The sequence below is a fragment of the Falco cherrug genome, chromosome 3 (assembly GCF_023634085.1).
Source record: "Falco cherrug isolate bFalChe1 chromosome 3, bFalChe1.pri, whole genome shotgun sequence".
NCBI lineage: Eukaryota > Metazoa > Chordata > Aves > Falconiformes > Falconidae > Falco > Falco cherrug.
The window spans coordinates 88404735-88424319 of record NC_073699.1 but is presented as its reverse complement, the minus strand read 5'-3'; the positions used below and the strand labels follow the sequence as shown (position 1 = coordinate 88424319).

General features: G+C 38.6%; 1 protein-coding gene across 2 annotated transcripts in view; it reads right to left on the bottom strand.

Annotated features, from left to right (window-relative positions):
- PTK2 (protein tyrosine kinase 2) overlaps nucleotides 1–19585 on the bottom strand; it is a 223860-nt gene that overhangs the window by 174604 nt on the left and 29671 nt on the right. The window contains exon 1 of one of the 2 annotated variants that reach the window (XM_055703765.1): nucleotides 4599–4625. The exons of the other annotated variant lie outside the window; for it this stretch is intronic. The gene's annotated coding sequence lies outside the window, so the exon portion shown is untranslated. Of the gene's footprint in view, nucleotides 1–4598; nucleotides 4626–19585 lie in introns of those variants that run through there. 2 annotated transcript variants of the gene reach the window in all.

Sequence of the window (19585 nt, the reverse complement as noted above, 5' to 3'; positions counted from 1 at the left end):
AAAGTTTCAGTAGAAAGGCTTGTAAATAGACAGATTTCATGTCAAGATCTCAGTTGTCATCTCCCCACCTCTCCAAAACCCCAGATACTAACAGTGATAGCTTACAAAGGATAAATGTATCGCTTTTCCAAGTATATCAGAGGTATATAACAATGGGAAAATGCATTTAGGAGGTAGAGATAATTAGATCACTAAAACTACTCAATACAATTTTCAAATAGGAAGATTTAACACACAAATAGCAAGGGAAACTTCCTCAAAGTGACATTTAACTTTGCCAGCAATAGTCTCGTCCAGTAGTAATAGATGTTTTGTGATACAGTATTTGGAAATGTACAAATAGCACTCATCTCACCGCCAGTGGAAAGAATTAAAACTATAAGGCATACTTGCATCAAAAGGAAAGCCTTCTCACATCTTCTCAACTATAAGGGGCTAAGACGATAGCACTAACATTTCATAAACTGAGTTTTCAGTTCCATACTCTTTTCATTTGTAGAAGTACCTCATAATTTAAGTGCAAATTAAAAACATTACAACCAAAACCATTACAAATATATGAAAATCGAGTTTACTGTTGGATAAAAATCAGAATTCTTGATAAAATCTGCAAAGATTCCTAGAAGAAAAAAAACTTCCTGATTTTCAAAGGGATTACTGCAAATACTACTTTTAGTGAAAAAGAAAGTGCAGGTTTCCCCGTGTAATCCCTTAAGCACCATGTCAGGCATTCTGATGTGAGAGGAACTGTTTACAGTCTTAGTGCGGTTTGTATTAAGTTCTTATTTAAAACTGAAGTGACAAATCAAAAAGCCACCATTTTGTACTTTTTTACTTTTGACTATGCAGTTGCATTTCCCCCCCCCCCCCCCCCCTTTAAGCAGGGACATTAACAACAGTTCTCTGCTCATTTTACTGAATTTGTTCTCAGCTGTATGAATAATTGCTGCATAATTTGTTATCCCCTGTAACACCTGTGAACATTTATTGTAAGAATTCTGCATATCCTCTATTCTGTCATTCTTGCTACTGCAACTTCATCTGGCAATTCCTCAACTGGTTTTTAATTTTTCATCTTTTAACACCGTTGAAAATATCCATGCCATTGTTGAGAGTTTTTTTAATTGTAGTCTGCATTACATTTCAAGTTGCTGTATTTAGGTTCACCACACAGGCAGGTGTAGGTTTAGGATAAGGAAGATCTAATTACACAGCGTAGCATTAAAAGACCCCCACCTCATATCCGGTGGGTAAGAGAAAGCAGCAGCAGGCTGCTTCGAGGCAGTGTACTTCTGTGGAAGGTGCCAGGAGATGAATCTGGTTTAATTAAATGGATCACTAGCAGGCCTTATGTAAGCAGCATGGCCATACACCCAACAAGAACATGTTTCTAATTCAGAAAGAACTTCTTCAGGTTGAGCTGAAACTGTTTACACTTCTTTTTTTGGTCCCTAATGCGCACTTGAAACTAAAACTAGTTCCAAAGCCATTTAATATTTCACAATAACAACTATGTTTGGATAGTGCTTACCTAAACGGTACGCTATACATGAAAAAACGCACACAGAACTAGACTTCAAATATGCTGCATATCTGGAATTAAACTACACAAAGGATGCTCATTTCCTATTAATTTTTCAATACCTTATGCTAGGAGACTACAAGATTTTACTTGACTCAGATGTTTTCTGGACGAGAGTCATAAAGAACCAACATCTGTACCTAAGATTCCATTCTGGGAGAATGTTTTGTTCCATTTTTAACTGAAAGCCCAATATATGCTTATTTCTTACATTTGTCTTTATTCTCCTCTACCTATCTTATGTATTTTTTGGCATAGCTTTTCTCTTCATTACTATTATTTCTTGATTCCAGTAATAAATGCTTACTTGCACTTGATCAAGAACAAAGGACCAAATCTAAAGATGTTATACTTATTGCCCTCTGAATATAAAACAAAATCCAGAAGGGATTTTTTTTAATCCCAACAGTGCCAACAGGGAAAGTTTAACTGCATTTACCAGAGGAAACTAGTCTTTCATTTCTCCAGGCATACTGTGAACACACTCATGTTCCAAGATAACTTCACATATAGACAGGAATACTGCGTTCTTTATCTGGGTTTGAAATTATGATATATTAGCAAGTTGCTCTCCAAGCCTCTACTGGTTTGCATTCCTAAAATTCTCTACGCTTATATCCATGGCCTCAAGTACAAGGTAGTAAAAAAAACTCATTAGCCACAGACTTCAAAGCAGCGATACAAATTCATGCAGGATAACTCTCCTGAGTTACAATTTATCTAACCACCTAATCAAGTAAAGCATTCAACAGCACACAAACAATCCTTCTTTACAAGAAGATTTTGCTAGGAAATCAAAGCAAAAAGGAAGCATTCTGGATGACCTTGGTGTACCACTGACTGGAAAGAATTTACACATAATACAACCTCAAACAAGACCCGACAATAAAAGACCTCCCTACTGCAAAGCTCTCAAACATTGCAAAAGGCCTCTCCCCATGTTATGATGCAAATTTAGAGTACTAAAACCAGGTGGCAAAAGTAAGAGCATTTCTAGTGACATCTATTGTTCACTGCTAAAAGTGGCACCCAGAAAAAAAAAGTTCTTCAAAACCTGAAATAAAAACATACTGTTATTTAAATAGGAGTTCTGATGAATAAAACTTCCTATCTCCACGTCAAACCTCATCTTTATTCAAATGCGTTACAGATTTTATCCTGGCAGTTTTCTTATGTGCCAAATTCTTTGAATTTTAACCCCATTATCCAATGTGCTCCTATATCTTTTTGTATTGGTGTTACTGGCAGACTAAACAGGCACATAGAGTTCCTCATCATGGCCATTAATGAAAATATCAGCGGACACGTCAGACCTCTGTGGGACTCCATTTGAAACATCCTTCTCTTTTGACAATATTTTAAGTGTGTTAAAACCAGGTTTTATATTTGCTTCTCCGTTACATACTGTCAAATCTCTGCTGCAGGCAAGTTGGTATAAAAGCTATACATCACCTCTATAAAGGCCTCTTACCATACCATAGAAAAAGGTTACCATTTCAAAAACTTGGGCAAATTTTTGCCCTCTATCAATACTTCAATGACAAAGCTGAAGAGTACAATTAGGACACTCCCACACCCATACCCAAACTGGAAAGAACCATGTCGGCATGACTCAGGTTTACAGCACAAATTCTTCTAGTCCCAAATGGAAACTGGGAAGAAGATTCACCACACATCCTTGTTTTAGTAGCTGCAGAAAAAAACCCACAACCACCCTTATTGTCCTGTCTGCCTGACCTAAACACCAGGCATTTATTTTTCCAGTATTCTCCACAAGTACTTGCCTGCCTGACAACTGCTCTCAACACTCAAAATCATTTTAAAAGTCTTCCTTAAAAGAAAACTTCTTCCACATGTAGACTTCTCTTCACTGCTTCAAGCAAACATGGGTTGGGGTTTTTTTTCCAGAACAGCCACTCTAAAGTTCCTGTGGAAAGACTACAACTATCAGCTATGAGGCTTTTAATTGAAGTTGCCATTTGATTCAAATGGCAAAAAGCAACTACCTCCAGAGCAGATTCATATTGACTACGTACCATTACACTTTAGATATTCACTTGCAAAAAGACACTTTGTGGAGATGAAGCACATTTCAGTAAGAAGAAATAACAGAACAGATACATAAGCAAAATCACCAATGCAGAGTAAGAGCAAAAGGCAGCAGACCTGATAAAACATCCAGTCCCTTGCTCAACCACAAGTAAAAGCACACTACAGTTATGATTCTAGAATTCACATTACAAATAGTGAATAGATGGACAAAACGCTAGGAAACAGAAGACATCTTCATCCTGACCTCTACATCACAACTTAAGCCTACAGCCCAAGTGAATTTATACAACAATACTTGGTTAAAGACCAAGTTTATCAAACAGTAAACAAACAAAAAAAAATGCTCCTTTTAAAGACCAGGTTGGTGGGATTGATTTTTTTCATTGTTTTTTGTTGTCATTGTTTGGGGGGGGGGGGGGGGGCTTCTGTTTTCAACCACCACTGATAGAAAAGACAGAGACCAACAGAGATGAGGGATAGTTCTAGCTCCAGCACAAGTCACCTGTGACCCCAGCCAAGTGAATGTGTCTGTCACCTTCCCTACTACCACCTGGGGAGATCCCTTCCACCCATAAACCACTCATCCACATTTTCTTGCACACTGTCCCTCTGATTCACCACTAACATTATTTATGGCTGTTCCTAATCTGTTCTTGACAGATGTATCACATGCTGTGCTGAGTCGTTTTAAGCATTAATTATATCACACACATATTTAACAACTGCACATAAATATATCTCAGTTACCTCCTCCCCTTGACAAAATACGTTATTTAAATGTAAAAAAAATATCTGTACCTCAACAGGTTTTGTTCTGACCTCAGATTCCAACATGACTAAGCACTATGACAGTGTCAATAAGAACCAGTATTCTGATTACATAAAAGCATGACTATATTGCAAAGCAACCCCTTAAAAGCTGCCTACTGTCACATCAAGACATAAACGCAAGAAGAGAACTTACCTGCGGGCAAGGGAAGTCTTCAAATATCTGTAACAATAAAGAAATAAATTTAGCAACAGAAGAAAAAATAGCTCTAAAACTCAATTGGCCTAATAATTTTTCTGCAAGGCTGTACTTGTTTAAAGCAGCACATTATCTGAAGCAATTTGCTAGCTACTAGGCATGCCACATGCAAATCAAGAGCATTTTCCTTGTCTCACCCTGTTCATTAACAAGATTACATTTTGCCCACCTAACTGCAGGACAAAGATTATACTGCTAGGCAATGAGTGTAATTACTACAGCAGAATACGGGTCACTACTCACAAATTAAGTGTTACATATGGATTTCACCATGATCACCTACATAATTTCAGAGCTGAAAGTGTCAGGGTTAGTCTTTGCATACAAAGAGGACCTCACTGTAGGTTTTCTTTATTCTTAAACCTTTAGAGAAGAGGTAGCCAAGCTTACAAATGGTTAAGTATGGAACGCAGGAAATAATACTAAAATGAAGGAGTCTGATTTTTGTCACTAAGGCATACAAAATATGGTTACTGAACATTTTTATAATAAATGCCAAAACTGTCTTAAACTGCAGTCAACTTTACAAGAACCACTGCCTCCGAGTCAAAATAGATCATATTAAAAACTACACTCCTGAAGATGGGTATAAATGTGTATACATTAAGTTTTTCTAATTAGTTAATTATAGGAATTATTATATTTTTTCTGCCTGCTTTTCATGTATCTACTTGCCAGCTCAGTACATGATTGTAACTAGGACTTGAGACGCCAATCAGAGTTCAGAACAGAAACTAGAACCCACAAAGAACTAGCAAGCAAGAATTACTCAAAGTCTGTAAGGACAAGGACTGGGGACACACATCAAGGGGTTAACAGAAGCGGAAATAAATACAAGTATGGGGGCAAAAGAAAGGGGAATCAATAAAACAAATGAGTAAGAAACTGAACTGAACCCAAGAAAAAGGTCTACACAGTTATTTGGTTAAAAGGAGACAGCAATGTTGAGTAACAAAATTGTTGTACTGGGTACAAAATCCACGTGGAAACTGAACTTTAACCACAGGTGTAGCAACTGGAACAGATTCAGAGATTACCTAAGCAGATGGCCACTGCTTTGCTACCTATTAGACGAAATAGCAAGGCTCAATAAATTTATTAGCCCTGCTCTCACCAACAGATTCTTAACATCATGCTTGCTTTCATTTACAATCCACATTTGTGGCTGCACAACATGACAACTCAAATACCGAAGAAATGCACCTGAAATTTAAAGGCAGTCCACTAAATTCAAAAGATGAACTGTAGGACTCTAAGGAGACAATGAAATGGCAAGACAAAGTTTAAACACAACACAAAATGAAAACAGCAACAGGACACCACAAAACAGAAAATATTGCAGCCTTTATTCTGGTAGAACGGAGTAAAATTTAAAAAGATAAGAAGGTACATTTAAGAGATGCTCATGATGCTGCCTGCTTATGAACAAAACTGCCTTACGTAAGAAGAAATGCCTTGAGATAGAAGAAGCCCAGACAAGAAGCAGCAGCATAAACTGCCAGGAAGGAAAATCTGAAGTCACCTCCTGCAACAGCTGCTACACAGCATCCAGATCAACGCATACGGAATGGAGCTTTCTTCTGGCAGAAAAATGTCACTGTGTCAATCAATTTGAAAAGTTAACAAATAGAAATGTTAGACTTTTTGGGCTGTTTATATATGTTTAATAGTTTCTGTGTGCTCTTTCTATAAAGTTGCAAAAAAATTCCTGCTTGTCACTAAGACATACAATATGAACTGCAGCCACCCAAGTGAAACAACTAAAACGGCAGAGCAGAAAATACAGTATTTTATTTTAATTTTTCTACAGTGATATAAAGCAATTTCTAACCTTAATTATAAGTTAAATTTTTTAATGTTCTTTAAATTCAAGTTACTACCAAAAAATACAAGCCATATAAAACATTTCTAATACGTCAAGAATTAGAAGAAAATTTTAATTACAGCACTTATTAACTCTTGAAGCAGACTATTTGATTAAGTATGCCTACACAACAGATTTTAAGAAAATAACGGTAAACATAACCACTAGAAAAATACCTCATCTTATACACACGTATAGGCAGAACGCATTGATTTACATTCCAGGAACTTAGTTAGCCATGCAATTTCTAACACCTCCAGGGAAAGCTCTGCAGCTAAGACATGCACATATCTTTAACTTCAGACCGACTTCATCGTATTCTAGTGTTTGTCCCTAATACCTGAGCCACAGGTTCTGCTGTGATCTCCTCCTGCACAGGCACCAGCATTCACACAGATCACATTACTGCACTGGGACCTATTCTAAACAGGAGACCTACAAGATCAGCATCGTTACTATATTTAAGTCAAACAGCGTAATGATTTCTTACTTCCATGTTCCACCGCAAAGTAGCTCCACAAGCACGTTAACTGAAGAGATGTTACAGCTCTGGGACAACTAGACTGACTGAACAGCTTCCTGCAAGTACATGTTCTTCTAATACAATTTAGTGTAAGAAAGAATGTTTCCAACAATTAATTGACACACACTAGTTTTAAAAACAAGTAGGACAAAAGAAATGGAAGTGTGAAGGTCATAACAGTCTACTCAAAATTGCACAAATGCACTTTTTAGTAAAGTTACTTGTCTCATATTTTTCAAAGATCTCTAATTAAGCACAAGGTCTTCAATAGGCTAATGCATCTTGATTCTGGCAAACACCAGCCACTACAGAGATATAACTCGTAAGAGCGTAAATAAATCCAACAGTATCACAATTCCAAAGATCAACATAATTATTTCAATTTTATGTGCTTGTGTAAGTTAAGTGTTCATTACCTTCACGTGTTTCTATCAGACTCACATCAGGAACTCTGATATTTCTTACCCTTAGGATTACCCTGTCTCCCCAGCTCACTCATCTTTTCTGGCCTAAAACTCCTTAGCTTTATTCTCCACATATGGTTTTCATTTAGCATCTAATACTGAAAATATTAGTGGATTCCTGCAACATTTTAATAAGTTCGTTCACTGAGAAGTAAACTGAGACTACGCATTTAGGTAGCTACTCACTTCTGATCACACTTACGGACTTGCCTTCTTTGCTGTTCAAAACCTTTCCCTTTTTGAAGCACCTTAGACATTCAGATCTCCATAGAGGAGGAAGTAATTCAACACAGATTTGAAAATAAAAAAAAAAAAAAACAAAAATTAGGCTCCAAACCTGATTTGTGACTATTGAGGGGAAACTTGAGAGTATCTGGGGGAGCTGTCCTGTAGGGTAAGGATTCCCTCATGCAATAAAGGTCTGGACTGATTTTTCTCCTACAGCACACAAACCTCGTTTCCAGCTGTATAACATGAACCAACCTTAATTTCTTATCTGCTCCAAAGTAGTTCTTCAAAGTGAAATTAAAAATTAATCAGATTTCACATGCTTCTACTCCTAGTGATACTTTCAAGGGATCAGTCACGTTCTGCATTTATATTCTCACATGTCTTACTGTGCTGCTAAGTAAGGAGCAAACTGTCAGTTTGAATAGACAGAAAGAAAAATAATTTTCAGACCATATTCTTTACAAACTTTTACATACCTAGTAAAGGTTAACCAGTTCAAGGAAAACTGTTTTAATTCCGAAGAGATATTGGGAGAATGGAGCAGATGGCGTCAAGAGATCCTTTCCAACCAAGGTTTCTGTAATACCACACAAAGATGACAATAACACAAAAGAAGCTGTAATGACATCAGAGGTCATTACAAAATAAGTTCCTCAGCCAAACAACATGTGCCAAGTAAACCCGTCATCTATATGAATTCACTGAGGAACAAAAAAAAAAGACTGTATATTAACAAAAGAGCACTACTCTTACTTCTATATGCGCTGAGACTGTTTGGGACAGTATAGCCCTCAAATAGGCTTTGTGGATCCCATCACAAATAGGTTTTATTCTGCTATCTATGGATACCTTGAGTATCAGATGTCTCCAACGCTGCCTTTGTTTTCATGAAACTGCATTTTACCTTGCAGAATTTTCTCAAATGTCTTTGTGGAAATGGAGCCGCAACTTTAAACCTTCTTTCCAAGAATAACATCTAATCATCGAACACAGGAATATTTTGTGAGCCTCATGTTCCTACCTCAAGGTAGAATGAGAACATGGCTCCACGGACAACTACAGAGGCCGAGACTCTCACCCCATCTGCAGCACTGATCTCTTTCCCAAGCTGTGGTAAGCAGCAGACCACAAGAAATTTAATGTTGTTCTCCTGCAGCAGGAACTGACTGACTAACCTAAAACGATTCCCTTTAAATGAATTCAGATATTCAGTTGATGAGCCAATCTCATTCCACTGAAGAGTAAAGGCTTGCAGCACACATGAACCACACACCACAGACTCCAAAAAGCAGAGTAGCGCATGTCATTTGACAACAATCCTTCCAGCTGAAGGAGGAATAACGCAGACTCAACATAAAATGCAGTTTTACTATTTATCTACCAGTATCAAAATCATTTGGGAATACACACATGTATTCAGCTTTTAGCCTTTGCACAACTGATGCTGAAGGATGTTGTCTCAGAGCCTGCAATCAACAGCCTGGAAGTCTCCCATCCTATTATTCTCTGGCAGGCTGGAAGGGCAGCTGGATGTTCCTCTAATCTTTAACGAAGTTGAGATCTCATTATTTATGTCAATTTTTTTTAAAAAAAGCCAATATGTAGGCAGAAAACAAAGGTCACCTTTCAAAAAACTGCTTTGTAAAATTACATTTGAGAAACTCAAGGATTTATCCATGATCATCTCATCTATTGAGCAAAGACCTTGGAGATACGATTAATTCATTCTGACAGAACACCCACTAAGGAAAAGCTGTTAAAACATTTTACAATATGGTTAAAAGATTGCATAAACCACCAATTAGATTGTTCTATATATGCATTTTTTTTCCTTCATCATTAAAAGTGCATCCCTTATTTCTAACCTACTTCTAATTTAACAAGCTGCAGAGCTGAATGTTAACAGTCCTTTATTATATCATTTCCCATTTTTAGGGCAATTTTAAAGAGTGACTCAAAATCTTTTCTTCTATCAGCCATGTAGAATGAGAGGCAGAAGTGGCACACTATAAAGGCTTATTTGTCTAAACCTTTGATCATCCTTACAAGTCTTTAAATGTTCAAACTGTTTTTTTGCTTTCAGTAGTTTCCCCAATTTGCAAACACCAATACCTGACACAGAATCCCTATGTCACTCATAACAGCATTAAAAAATATCATTTGCTTACTTAGAGGGGCCGGGGGGGGTGGTTTGCCCCCCTATTGATATATTTATTACATTTGCCTTAGGCACAGCAGTAGCTGAACATCCAGCATTAACTGCAAATTTTTCTCTCTTACCATGGGGAGAGATGGAGTGGAACAATTATATGACAGACACCTCCATTCACAGAACTTGCTAACACTTTTTTGTGCTTTGGCCAGATCAGAAGAAATTCAGCATGCAAATCTTTTCTTCACAACCCTATTTCATAGGAGATCCATGTTCTACTGTACTCCGTTACTATCTTTGTTTAAATCTTTACTTCAACTGCAAGTATCAGCAATAATGATTTAACGCTTTCATTTAGGTCTGTTGAAAAGGTTAACTAGCAAGCAGCCAAGAATGAACTGCTATGACACCACCTCAGGAAACGTGCACAGCCTATGTTACATTTTTGAGTTCTGTTTAACCAATTATTAGTTTTAACGCAAGCTGCTGCTTCTGAAACACAAAATATCAGAGGACCAACTGCAGTACTGCACAGAATACAAAGGGGGTTGGTTTTTTGCTCAGATTGTATGTTTGGTTGACAAAGTACCAGGCTTGCTTGACAAAATAGATTACAATGTGATCACCACAGTATCTGACATACCTCAAATAGCTTCAAACATGCAAAAGTATAACGTTATTACAGCAGTACAAGTGTCAGCTGACTTGTCCCCTACCTCCTGAACATGTTCAGTTTATATTTGCTTCCTTAAGTGACAAACTGACAAACCAGTGGCTCATTAACTGTCAGTCTTTCCACTGCCCCAACCCTCTGTTTATACCTGCCTTCTGCTTCACACGCACCATGATTTAAAAAAAAAAAAAAAGCAGTATTTACCCTCCTTAGTTTTTAACACCTACAAAAAAAACCCCAACCTTTCAACAGTTTCCAATTACAGTTTCCCCTCCCACTGACACAAACTCCTCCTAAATGACTCTGCTTGTGGTTCTTACATACTAGTTTTTGAAACTGAAAAAATCCAGACTCTGATTAAGATGCTGATAGTAAACCACATGCATTTTCCTTCATCTCAGCTGAACCCTGCCCTGAATTAAAAGGGCATGCACCTGGAAACTTCAGATTCATTTATACCACATCACTGATCATGGCCACAAAGTTACCTATCCAGCCACTAGTAGCCAAATTTCAGACCAGGCACACTGAACAGTAAGATATCAAATGAAGACGTTCTGGTGGAAGCTACATACAAGGAGATTGAGAAGAGAAGAGAAATTAATCATTACACAGGGCAGGTGGGATCAATCTCATTACACACTCAGTTACAGTACATGCAGTATCTGACTCTGATAAAGGATTTACTTTTATTATCTAAACAAGTACTATATATACACCTTTTGCTTATGGGGAAGAGAGGTATGGATAGAGAAGAAACTGGATTAGGCTCTCCAAGGATTGGTTTTAGTCAGCATCACAAAACGAGTAAGCAAAATCTTCAAGTCTGTAGGTGACATTAAGCTCTTATGGATAGGCAAAAACACGCCAAGGGCCGGGGGAGGGGGGGGAACCCAGAAGGATCTTACAAAATGAAGCAAGTTGCTAAAAGACAGCAGATACACTCCAACACATAGATGTGATGTAATGCATCTAGGGGAAAAAACACTCCAAGCAATAGCTCTTCAACCACTTAACACTTCCACTTTCCCCAGTTCCAACTGCGGGAGGAAGGCTGAGTCACTGTTTTCTCTGAAGTCACCAGCTCAAAGTGCAGTAGCAGACCAAAACAAGGCAACAAAACATTACCTATCTTTAGAAAGGGTATTGAAAACATGGTATGTATTACTGTACGAAACAAAGTATGTGTATCTTGTGTACAGTTCTCATTTCTGCACCAGAAGGAATACAAACTGGAGTTAAAAGAATGTCTAGAACAGGACAGCTGAAGTGATCAAGGGATGGAGCAGCTGCCACATAAGGCCAGACTACAAGATCTGAGACCCCTCATAGCTGGGAGGACACGAGGCTCACAAAATACGACAACAGCTTACAAGCAGAAGCAGGAGGGAAAGAGAAAAAAGGAAAAGAAAATCAATGCAGCACCTACCAGTGCTGTACAGATGGTACAGATGTACAATCATCAAATCCTACCAGTATGAGTAGTAGGAGGCATTTGAGGGAACTACTGGAGATTAGCTTTATATGAGTAGTGGTGCTTCACAGCCAGCAGCAAGCTTTTTGCAGTCCTGTTAGAGAAGGTTGTGGCAGCAGGTACCATCAGCAAGTTCAAAGGCAGTTGTCAGATTCACAGCAGGTTTACAAGGGAAGATGACAAAGACTCATCAGGAAGGTACCACCTGGCATCCTTGATGCAATGGGGGTGCCAAGGAAATACAGGGCCAGGCCTGCGCACTACATAAACAACACCTTCTGCTGCCACTGATGTGTACCACTAGGCTGGAGGATCACTGGTCTCTCATCCAGCATCCCGGCTTGTAGCAGAAAGAGTGGCCAGCAGGACCAGGGCAGTGACTGTCCCCCTGTACTCAGCACTGGTGAGGCTGCACCTCAAATCCTGTGTTCAGTTTTGAGCCCCTCACTACAAGAAAGACATTGAGGTGCTGGAGCATGTTCAGAGCCGGGCAATGGAGCTGGGGAAGGATCTGGAGAACAAGTCTTATGAGAAGCAGCTGAGAGAACTGGGGGTGTTTAGCCTGGAGGAAAGGAGGCTCAGGGGAGAGAGACCTTATCACTCTCTACAACTACCTGCAAGGGGCTGCAGGTAGGTGGCTCTCTGTCTCTTGTCCCAGGTAAGAAGTGATATGGACAAGAGGAAACTGCTTCAAGTTGTGCCAGGGGAGGTTTAGAATGAATATTAGGAAAAATTTCTTCCCTGAAAGGGTTGTCAGGCCTTGGAACAGGCTGCCTGGGGAAGTGGTGGAGTCCCCACCCCTGAAGGTATTGAAAAGATGTGTAGATGTGGCACTCAGGGACTTGGTTTAGTGGTGGACTTGGCGATACTGGGTTAAGAGCTGGATTCAATATTAAAGGTCTTTTCCAACCTAAATGATACTCTGATTCTTGTATTCTTAAACTTCCCATCTCGCAAAGCACAAACTCCCTCTGTGAAAATGTAGGAGAGTCACAAGCTTTAGATATAACTTATAAGAATACCTATTCAACAAGAAGTGCTGTTTTAAGAATATGTCAGCTACATTATAGGAATGTTCTTGTCCTTTAATGGCTTATAACAAAAGGAGACATGTTTAACTGAACAAGCCCAGGGAACTTAAACACTACTGAAGATGTTTAAGGGGGGACATACGTGTGCTTGCAATGTTTCAGATCAGGAATATCTCCAGCACTGTGACCTGCAGAAATTTCCTGATGGAAACACTGTGACATTTTATGAACCTAACAATTCAGGCCCTCAGGCAAGCTTAGGGAAAGCTTTAGACATCCCCTCTATACATGTCTAGCTACCCACCACCACCCCCCTTTGTACTACAGCATGCTTGCTCTTAGAAGTGATAGGTTTAGTGGAATATTTTTTTTCACAAGGCATTGTCTTGACATTGCTTGCTATCACTGAATCTGCCTTTCCATGATGGACTCGTGACATGACACCACAAGTCACCCATGTTTCCATAAAGTGACAGGATTTCACAGTTCCTGTACTCACATACGAATTAGCACTGCATGCCAGTGAAGCTGGTTTGCACTCCAACAGGAACTCAGCAAGAGTATCGAGATGTTTTAGAAAGTAAAATAAATGTTTTCCCAGGTACAGAAATGAACACCAAGGACACAGCTAAGAACAGCAGAGAATCAGGAGGAAGTACTTCACGTGAAATACTAAAAAATAACTCAAATGGAGCTAAACAACCCGGACCACAAAAATTTATTGGTGCGTTTTATTTTTTTTACAGGGGTGGGGGGCAGCATTGTTTTTAAAAGGATAACTAGTTAAAAAGATTTAGAGTAACAGTTTGAATACCAGACCAACATTTCACAATATTTTCAGTGGTTTTAAGACCAATTCTTAGAAAGTTGGGAGAGTCATTTCCCTACATGTTCCACCACTGTAAAATTATGCCGTTTCCATGGTTATGGACCACACACGGAATTCCATTGTTACAGCGGTTTCAGAAACTAGAATTAAAGTTTTTCGTTTTTTTCATTTGAAGTTACAAAACATTCAAGATGAGTGAAAGAAGGTTGAAGATGATTAATGCAGCCAGGAGGAAGGGAGGAAAGTTTGAATGACAGCTTTCCAGTAAACACAAAGTAGTTAGTCAAAAGTTTAACAGAAGATTATCACCTTTGCACATACACTGTACTTAGGTAAGGGGGAGAAGAGCAATTACTAGCTAACACTTGCATGCACAAGACCACCAACTTACTTAGTGCCTAAAAAATAAAATGTTTTATTGATCTCAATGGGATTACTGCAAGGTATTCAAAGTGAGCTTGACAGCAGCTGCAGAATTTTTGTTCTATACAGAAGTCTGCCCCAATAAACAGATGAAATCCATTTTTAACAAGAACTCGTGTTTTCCTAGTCTAACAGCGATACTATGGAGGGAGAAAAATTTAGCTGCAGTCAGAGCATGTTCTCAAAGAGAAGCGTAACATCCCTTTACAACAAATGGGTATTTGCACAAGCATATGGCTTAGGGCATTTGCAGCCAGAGCTACAGAGTCTGAAATCAGCTCTCCAGTGAGATGTGACAGTTTTGGATCTTAACGATGTAAGAAATAAAAGAGAACTAAGTATAACGTGCTCGGTGTGCTAGACAAACTTCCAGTATATTTATCACCACAGGCACAGGGATAACTCATTTAACATAATCTTGTTACAGCCTTGCAGATCTTACCAGGGACGCAGATTACAACACTTCCAACTGCTGTACTGTTTGGAGGCACAACATGCTGCAAAGTACGATTCTGGTGGGGATTTTTGGGAGGTCAAAAAAGCTTTCCAAAACCTAGGTCACAAAGAAATACTGTTTCAAGAACCATCTAGACTAAGTAAATTATTTGTCAAAGAACAGAGCAGACACAGGGCAATGAGAATTAGCAAGGAGATAAAAGCAAACATTATTATTTCTACTGTTACACAAGCATATATAATTATTTTTAAGCCAAAAAGACACAAAGCCTACCTCAGGGTCTTAAATAGGAATTCAGGGGCAAGAGAAATAAAGACAAGAAACCAAGAAAAGGCAAAAGTCTCATTATAGAGTTATAGATTATGCATTCATCTAAATTCCCATAATTAATTTTTCTTGCTGTTTCATGATAGCAGTATTTAAGTTGCTCCCCCTCCCCCCCTGCAGGGAGATGGACCAACAGAAATAGAGACAAATCCTTTCCCTAGCTTCTCCTCTGCTCCTCTATCTCCTTCTATACAGTTTTCCAGATGGAAAAGAGACAGAGGACAAATTAAGACAGCAAAAAAGGATGACAAGGAAGGTAGGATGGAACCACAAGCAGAAAAAAAACTAGCAAAAGCAAAAAACACACACATACAGCAGGACAGAGAAACCAGAAGAAATGACTGACGAAAACTAGATCACAAAAGAAAAAGAGGGGATAATGGGGGAACAAGACTGCAGACACAGAATTTCAGTACACAACATGAGACAGGCTTTCTTCTCCTAATTGGTTCTGTCATGTAGCCATCGGAGAGCAACTCTCAAAAGACAGTGTCGTTTGTGTAAAAGGAAAACCCCCAACACGTCTGTTCTTTGTAAGAACATGATCAAACAAGAGACCCAGTTGGCTCGACAGAACATAACACACAGGCAAGTTCCATATTCTGTTTGCTGTGACTTCCAAACACGGCCATTACTCATATCAGCAAAGCAAGCGAGTCATAGTTTGTTTCTAATACAGCAGCACACGAAGTCTAACATATATGATTAACAGATTCTCATATCCACAAACCCACTGAAAAATTTCAGCTTGGCATCATTAAGATTTTACCAGTCCTGAACTGCAATTTAAGATAGTATTTTTCACCTTAATCTGCTGCTCTACTTAATCAACTTAATGCACAATAAAAACTTAATTTGACAAAATTGAAAGCATTACTCCTCTCTGCCTCTGGCATGAAACAGATTAAGACCACCAGAAATACTGCAGAAAGATTTAAGATTCATTACATGTTAGGTGGCAGATAAGCATTAGATATGCTATAAACTCTATCGTCTGTAGACTCAATAATGCGTCCAAGAGCTGTAGGTTTTAGTTAACACTACAATTACCTCCCCAGCAGCTAACCGAAGCTGTGCCTCCTACACAAGCCACAACTGTGATTTTTAAAGTCAAATCTCAAAAAATATTTCATACAGTACTGACAAACCACAGACACTAGGGAGAAAGAACAAGGACCACAAAGACAACTCTCAATTTACATATACTTTACATCTCCTGTGTAGGTTCCTGGTCAAAACCAGGTTAAATAAATGCACAGGTCAGAACAGAATGCGTTCTAGGCCCAGGTCCCTGCTGTTTCTGAGGAAGTAACAAGCAACTTACAGCCCTACCCAAAATTTATCAAGGTTCAATTTAAATTAATTCGTTTATCCACAGAATGTCTAAAGACAGTGACAGAAAGCTGCCATATGTGAACGTTTGCAGGTCCGTACAGAATGACTTGAAGCTAGAAGTTAACACACATCCAGTAGCCAGCTCTACCAGCAGCCCCCGAGCTGGAGGTACCCCAATGCTCCTGGGGCAAGACCAGAGCTGGTTCTGCAAGAAGCATCTCCTGCCATCCCAGGGCCAGCCTGACAGCACTATTTGTACTGTGAAACAAACACTTCTGCCTTCAGGGCTGTCAAACCAATTTTCCTCATAAATAACTAACAAGCCAATTTTAAGGGCAGCAACAGTGAAAGGAATCCTGACAGACTACTGTTCACAAAACACACACGACTGACTTAGCTAAAAATTACTAAGCCCCATCGTAACTCTGACTTACCTCATACTGGTAAGTACTACCGAGTGTTACAGTCTATTCTATCATGATTTTGTACCTAGACATGACTTCTTAGAGAAAAAAAATATTTTTCCATTGCAAAAAGCATTTACTATTTAAAAAAAGTCTGAAATTCACCATTTCTGCTGCTGATAAAAAGCAGTGCTCTTTCACTTGAAAAGTATGTAGTCAAGTATTTCAGTAACAGCTTTTTCCATTTACGCAAAGGGATCATAGAGCATATACACTTGTACAATTACATCTTACTTGAACTTGCTTTGCTGATACATAAACTGCAATACTACTGGTGAAAACATGTGTGGCCTATGTATGATCCCTCAGCAAACCAAGTTAGCTGTGACATGCATTGGCAGAAATAAAATCATGATGTAGTCATTTAAGAATAAACAAAAAAGGACCACAAAGATCCTATTATATAAGCGGATTTGGTACAACCCTATGTATATTGGACTCAGTAAACATTTTCTGCACAAAGGTTAGAATTCAAGATCAAATAAGTGTACAGAAGAAATGTGTGCTTCTGCCTCAGCAATGAATGCTAGAAAGCAATAAAACACAAGATTTTTGTATGATAATATAATCTCTAGGAAATTACAGCAACAGTAATAAAACCTAAACCAAGAAAAAACACTGCTAAGCTTTTTGACTTTTTCCACTGATATTATAATTTATTCGTTACCTCACCATTCTGCATGACTGAAAAGCCAGTGCCAGCCCGCCTCTTATTATTTCAAAGAAGAGTAAGTTATTTGTGGACTATTCTCTAAAACACTTTTCTAATCATTCATGCATGAGCATGGAGGAATAAAAGACCAGCAAAAAAGCTATCCAGCTCTCCCTGCTCCTGATCCAACTTGGACAAAGTCAAATACCACCAAACCCCATAAAAGTAAGAACAAAGAATGAAACTCAGTCACAGTAATTATCTAAAACTGAACTGACAGCTGTTTCACACACTTTCAATCTCAGTAACATGAAAGTGAACAATCTTTAATTACACTATGATCTAATTTTCAATAGATCACGTATGAAGTGTCAGGTACCACCAGCACACCAAGTTATTTAGAATACATTGTAACAATATTTCTACAACCCTATAATGTGTATAATACATACACAATGCTTATTAAAAAAATTACATTAAAATATAGCATTAAGTTCATGATCTCTTTTCCCCAGTCTTCCCTCTCTGAATTGCTGGTGAAGGTATCCTAAAACTCACCATCAAAATAAAAAAAAAAAAATCATTTGAGTTCAAGCTTGAAGCATAAATGAGAAATAAAATGGCTGAAGGTCCAAATTAAAAACCTTATTGAAATTTCCAGTAATTACTACAAAGATACTCATTTTCAGTGGAAGCTGTTCAAGATATTATCAGGTTCAGAGTGGATGTGAACTTAAAATTGCTCGAAGACGTTGAAGTAATTTTGGCACAAAATCATCCAGCTACTGCATAAGGATGGCAGTATTTCAAGAACTTCTGAACACATACATCTTTGCTGATATGCAGAAAGATCAAATTAAAGAACTACAGTGTGTACTTATTCCACTGTCAGCTCTGGTACAGTTAATATTTATTTCATCATTCTGCAAACTAAGCATTTGTGACAGTACAAAGGAATTTCAGGCCGCATATGCTAACAACATGTCATGGTATTGGAGTTGAAGTAATTTCTACTTTCTATTCATGCATTTCTTCTTAAGTGGGGCTGCAGCAGACAAGTTCTTAATAACAGGATACCGAAAGCTCAGAGCAAACCAGAGGAAGCTTAAAGAATGAAAGAATAATTTTCAGCCTAAATGACAAGGATGTTAACCCTGTTGCAACATGAACACAATTTAAGTCCACCCCTTTATCTCCCTTTTCCTCTGTGATTCAGGAATTAAGAAAAGTCACAAGGCCAGAAGGAAACCACAGAAATCCTCTAGATAAATTTGGGGTAAACTGGTCAACTCTGGCCTCCAGAGAAGCAGAGCAGTGACTTTTCCTATCACTGCAGCAATCTGGCTGGATTAGTTCTGTCGGTGACCTAAAGCATTCCCCAGTAACACAAAGCTAGAATCAATGAATCTGAGACTGGACTGGATTACGAGGGACCATAAAGATAATTAAATCCAACGCCACCTGCTGTGGGCAAGGACATCTTTCACTGGATCAAATTGCTTAAAGACCTGGACCATCCTGACCTTGAACACTTCCAGCAATGGGGCATCCCCAACTTCTCTGGGCAGCTCTTCTAGTGTCTCATCTTCCTCATGGTAAAAAATTTCTTCTTTATATCCAACCTAAGTTTACCCTCTCTCAAACCTGAAACCATTACCCCTTGTCTCGTCATTACAGGCCCTCTGTCTTTCTTTTCAGCATTCTGAGCTGCATAACTGGGAGCAGAACGAAGCCCACATAACCCAAGGGGAAATGAAAAAAATGAAAAACCCAGCCAGCACAGGTTTATGAAAGGCAGGTCCTGCTCACCTAACCTCCTTCTATGACAAGGTGACTTGCTTAATGGATGAAGGAAAGGCTTGCATGTTGTTTAGACCTAGACTTTAGTAAAGCCTTTGACACTGTTTCCCACAGCATTCTCCTGGAGAAACTGGCTGCTCATGGCTTCAATGGGAGTATTCTATGCTGGGCAAAAAAATTGGCTGGATGCCCAAGCCCCAAGAATGGTGGTGAATGGAGTTACAT